Raw genomic sequence first — 6,000 nt, 5'->3', positions numbered from 1 at the left:
AGAAAGAGCAAGCTCTCCTGTCTCTTTTATAAGGGCACTAATGCCAGTCATGAGGGCTCCACCCTCATGACCTAATTACCTCCCAAAGGCCTCACCTCCAAATACATTGGAGTTAGGATTTCACATTGGGGCTACATTGGGGTTAGGATTTCAACAAATGAATGGGAGGCGGGTGGTGGTGGTCACATTCAGTTCACAATAGCTGGTGAACAAATATCTGTGCATCTGTGGATGAAACCTTCCACTCAACTGGAAAAAGAAGGGAGCCGCTGGAAAGTGTGGTGTGGAGAAGTGCTTCTGCTGCACGTGTAGGGGAAGCAGGAACTTCTGTGACTGTATTGTCTGTATTCCTGAAGGCACCCTATGTGCAAACAGAGAGCCACTCAGGCTTACCCAGCAATGAAGGGAAGTGCTGGCAGATTCCTGGGGTTGATCACAGGAGAGGAGGAATCGCCAAGCATCTGGCCCTGGGAAAGATGTGACCTGGGGCAGTTCTGTGTTGGGACAGCCTCCCCCCGCACCCCCCACCAGGCAGTTATTGGTACTCTCTCCAGGTCACTGCCTGCTGCTCTGGGGCCCAGTCATGGTCATCATCTCTGGGAGCAGGATCTGACTGGCTCACCTGGGTATCATACCCCCAGACTTCAGTGTAGGCAAGTCGCTTCTCTAATTTGTGTCCACTGCAGTGCCCTTGAAAGACCACCAAAGGCTGGCAGGGGGGCTCTCTAACTGATATGACTGCCCCGAGCCCAGTGCTCAACACTGACATCACAGTAATGGTGACAGTGCACCCCCTGTGTGGAGCGATGGAAGAGCTTGCCGCATTCATGAGGTGTCTCCCCAGGGAATCACACCTGCAGCTCAAGAGGCCTCCAGATGTAACAACCAATTTGAAGAAAATACAGGGTACAGAGAAACGTGTTAAATGGCACCCCAGGATGCAGTCATTTAACTGAAAGTACAGAAGTAGAGCCAGACATTGAGGGGCATTTAAAATATTAGAGAGATGGCATTTTAAGTTAGTAGGAAAATTATTTAACAAATGGTCTTGGGATGATTGTGTACCCCCTGGGGGGGGGGATGTCTTAGATCCCCTCGTCACTCCATACTCCAAGATAAATCCCAGAGAGAGCAGTAAAAATTATATTAAAAAAAATGAAGCCAAGAAAACACGGAGTCTTTTGCAATCTCAGAGTGGGAAAGGCTTTTCTGAACATGCCACAAAACCCAGAATCCAAAGAAAAAGTAAGTTCACTTGCATACAAATAAAATTTTTCTGAATGGCAAACAACAACAATAGCTAAAATTCTCTGAGTGGCCGTCATGGGACAGTTAGTACATGTCACATATTGCCATATGCCAGTTAATGTATTTATTTACTCCTTAGAACAATCTGTGGGGTTGGTATTATCCCTATTTCACAGACGGAGAAAGTGAGGCACAGAGAGCTTAAGTAAGTTGCCCAAGATCATAAAGTGAAAAGAACCAAGGTGTAGTATATTGTACTAGCATTTGTGTAAAAGTAGGAGATAGGGATGCAGAATTTGCTTATATATGCAGGAAATATCTCCTGAATGATAAGAATCTGGTAACTTCATTGCCTCTAGGATAGGAAACTGGGGAACTGGAGATAGGAGTGGGAAGGAGACTTTTAAATTATTCCCTTTGGTACCTGCAAACTAGAGCAAGAGGAGAGACAGGGAAGTTACAAAACCAGATCCAAGAATTCAGAGAGCCTGGGGCCTTGTCTGCAGGTGCAGACGTGTCCCCACGCCTCCACGACCTGCGCTCAGGACAGTGATGCTGGACAGTAAGGAATAAGTACATACTGTTCAGCGTAATCTACTTAAGGAGGCATAGATACAAGCAGAGGTGGTAGACAGGCTCTCCTTATAAAATGGCCATGATAAAAACACTGGCACTAAAAGCAGAGAGCTTTAGATGTCTGGAAATAACTCTGCTTCCATGGAAACCTCATTCCCTGGGGCCCATGTGATCCTTGGCTTTTCTCACCCTACCGCCTCTGGTTTGTGATGCCTGCTCCTTCCCTGAGTCTCTCCTTTTGTCCTACAGACAGACTTTTTCTGAAAAGCAAAGCTGTTGGGGTCTAATTGTGTCAGGGGTTTCCTGTGGCCAGCAGAAAGGAATCCACACCTGAGAGCTGGACACAGACATTTCACACAGTAGGCACTCAGTAAATGTTGAATTAATGAGTAATTGGGGAATGTGGAATCATAAATAGCTAATGCACTTGGGTAGTATTTTGGGGAGACTCCTGGCTCCCCATCACCTTGTGTTTTGCTTCTGCTCAAAGGCAGGGCAGAGGGTTTGCCCAGGGGAAGCCTGGCGGGGACACTTCCTGGTCCTGCCCTCTCTGTACTGGCCACCACTCCTGACCTCCCTTGGGAGGAATGCCCACTCCCCCCACACTCGCATAGTCTGTGTATCTGTCTGTCCATCTATACCTATCTCATTGGCTGTGCCACTTGAGGCCCCTGTCCTGTGCCTTGCTCTCGGTCACCTCTGCACACTTGTTCCCTCTCCCATGACCACCTAAGGAGCGTCTCAGCAGCCCTTGCTCAGTACACATTGCCTCCTTCAGGCTCCCTTCCCTGGGCCCTTGTACTCGGGCTGGGAGAGCTCACTCTCCTCCCTGTACCTCATTCACAGGGCGCTCTTCAAACACCAGGTCACTTTGTTTATTTGCCTGCCTTTCTCTCTTAACAGTGAATCTCGTGAGGACAGACTCCCGTTCGTGGAATGGTTGTTGTCTCGCACGTAGTAGGCCCTCCACAAGTGTTTGTTGAATGAATGAATGTTGAGCTTCAGACGGTTAATGCACAGCTGAATGGTACTAGAGAGACCTCCCTCACTTACCATTTCCCCAGGTTTCTGCTTCTGCTCCATGGAGGGCAGAGCCTCTGCCCAAGTCCCCTCTCCCTCTCAGGGGAGGGCTGACGGGGACACTTGCCATCCCTCTCCCACCCCTGACTGTCCTAGCTTCCATGGGAGGAGAGTGGGCCAAGGGTCTTTTGATTGCTCCCCTTTCCCCGGGCTCACCTGGGGGTGAGGTCCCAGATCTCGATGGAGGACAGTGGTGAGAAACCCCATTGCCTTCCTGCCTAAGCCACATCTGCCCATGTTACTTTGCCAGAGCTCATTGTACATTCAGTACTTACCGAGTTCTTGATTCTCCTTGTGTGTAAGCTTCTGTCAGAATCCCAGAGGCAGGGGAGGGGAGTTGGCCTGCCACCCACACCTCCATCTCCCATTTTGCTTTGAGCTACAGGGTCTGCATCCAGCCAGAATTACATTATCAGGTTAATTACGCTTGAAAGGCTTTTCAAAGGAGATCCATAAGGTCGAATGGATTGAACACAATGCCATAAAGTTGGGAGGCCCTCTCCATCTATTACTGTAAATCCATGGTGTTTGATTTCACACCCAAAGAGCCCTCTCAGGTCTGCAGTGCTTCTATTCCACTACAGAAAGTGAGCTGGATCGCCCACCATGTTGAAGAGCATTCTTCGCGGGGGTGGGGGGGCGCCTAGTGTAAAGAGCAAACAGCCATTATTAGGAAAGCAGCCGACAGTTACAAGAGGGTCTTTCTGTGCGCCAGGTACTGTGCTAAGCCATTAACGTGTAATTTCTGTTTAATCCTCTGAACCAATCTGTGAGGTAGGTATTATTATTAGCCCCATATTACAGATGAGGAAACAGGCTTAGAAACATGTAGTAATGTGCCTAGGAATTTAAACGTAGGAATCCCTGATGCCAGTCCAGGTGTTACTGATATTTACGAGTATCTGTTGTATGCCAGACTTGCACTGTCCATTAATATAGCCATTGGCCATATTAAAATTAAATTAATTAAAATAAAATAAAAAACCTAGTTCCACAGTCACATTAGCCACATTTTGCAGTAGTCTGGTGGCCGCTGTATTGGACAGTGCAGATACAGAGCATTTTCATCATTACAGAAAATCCTGCTGGACAGTGCTGGTCTAGACACCATATCCCAGCATAATTCACTGGTGGATGTTAACAGTGCCCCAAATTACAGGAAAGGAATCTGAGATCCAGGGTCTTTAAGTCACTTCCACAAGCTCCCACAGTCTCAAGGCTGGAGCTCAAGTCAGTCTGATTTTTTTTCCTTAAATATTTATTTATTTTTTTGGTTGCATTGGGTCTTAGTTGCAGCAGGCAGGGTCCTTAGTTGTGGCTCGCCGGCTTCCTATTGCATCATGTGGGCTCCTTGGTTGTGGCAGGTGGGCTCCTTACTTGTGGCATGCGAACTCTTAGTTGCAGCATGCATGTGGGATCTAGTTCCTGGACCATGGATCAAACCTGGGCCCCCTGCATTGGGAGCAAGGAGTCTTAACCATTGCACCACCAGGGAAGTCCCAGTCTGATTTTTAAATAGCTGCTCTTTCGTCTACCAGGGTCTACTTTGTACCCTGCATGAAGGAGTGAGTTAACCAATCAACAGAGCCCTGATTTGATTATATGTTACAAAAAGTCATAATTTTCTTAAAAGGAATTTTTGAAGAATATTAGGTAAGTGGCAGTCAACACAAGTAGAGGAACTTTAGACTAAATAGGAACAATTGCTGTTTTAAAACTGTTGATTTCTCTGCAGAATTATCATTGCCTCACCCAGGGTTGAAAGGGACTCCCAGAGTTATCTGGTTCTTCGGGTATAATGCTTTTTACTGGTCATGGTTAATGGTGGGGCTCACTGAAGGGAGGAGGAAATGGGGGGAGTATTCTTTTGCCAACAGAAGCAAAATCTATATTCACTTGTAAACCATCTCAGACAGACCTTTTGTACATGATGGACTTGTTCTCTGTTGAAATTGAAGTCGTCAAGCTCAGCATGGGCACCAGACATCCCACTTTTATTTACTTTTCACTTGGAATGGATGGGTCAAAACATAATCCAAAACCAGAAATGAAAGCAAAATATTTGGAGCCTCAAATACAGATATTTTATATTGCCAATTAAGTCTAGATTTACACGCTTTTAAAACCAGCTTGGGGGAAGACAGAGTCAATGCACTGTTATGAGAATTGAGGGTCTGAATCCAGAGTCTACCGGGCCCACATGCCACCCACTTCCAGGCCGGGCAGCATCCTCCTCAGACATCAGCCACCTCTCGAACCTGCTTTCGGTTCGACGGGCTGTAAGCAAGTGGTTTTCAAACTTGGTGACACTTACAATCACCCGGGGAATTTCTGAAAGTCATAACCACAGGCCTCATCGCAGACTGATCAAATCAGAATCCCAGAGATTGACCAGATCTGTAGGGATTGGCCCTGGGCAGCTGGGACCTTCCCTGCAGGCATCAGTGTGGCCTCCACTGATGCTCCTCTTGTTCTTCACAAATAACAAGAATGAGTTGTGCATCATCCACCGCGAGCTGCTGTGGAAATACTTCTTGTCCACAGCAGGAGTGGCGCCAGCAGAGACAGAGATTAAACGGCTGAGTGTAAAAATGCCCCCTGTCTACATTCTCTGTGGTCAAGGATGGCTGCTGGCCCCCCTGTTGGTTTACTAAGTGGCCACAGGGGGACAGTATAGCCCGAGGTTCTTAATGGTTTTGAAGGGCTTCCCATTGAATTTAATGTGAAAAAGATGTTTAAGTGTGTGCTTTGAAAAACTAGTTAACCACTTTAAGAAAGGAGACAAAAATAAGTTCCTGAAACATGACAGAATCACAGTGACACAGAACTTATTCTCAAAGTAGTAACAATATGGAGCCAAATATAAGTAAGACTTGTAAATATGCTTACAACAAATTAAGGAAAATGGAAAATGTGGCACAATTATGACATATACATAATGTAATATATTAAAGTTTGACAGTATTTTGGAAAAATACAAGCAAGACTTTTATAGTGAATTTTATTTAATTGCAAAGGAGCTATGGAAATGCCTCTTTTTGCCTCTTCTGTCCACCCTCACCCCTGAGGGTTATAGGAGGTCTTCGCAAACCCTGA

This window comes from Delphinus delphis, chromosome 10 (assembly GCF_949987515.2).
Source record: "Delphinus delphis chromosome 10, mDelDel1.2, whole genome shotgun sequence".
NCBI lineage: Eukaryota > Metazoa > Chordata > Mammalia > Artiodactyla > Delphinidae > Delphinus > Delphinus delphis.
Note: the sequence above shows the minus strand (reverse complement) of the source record.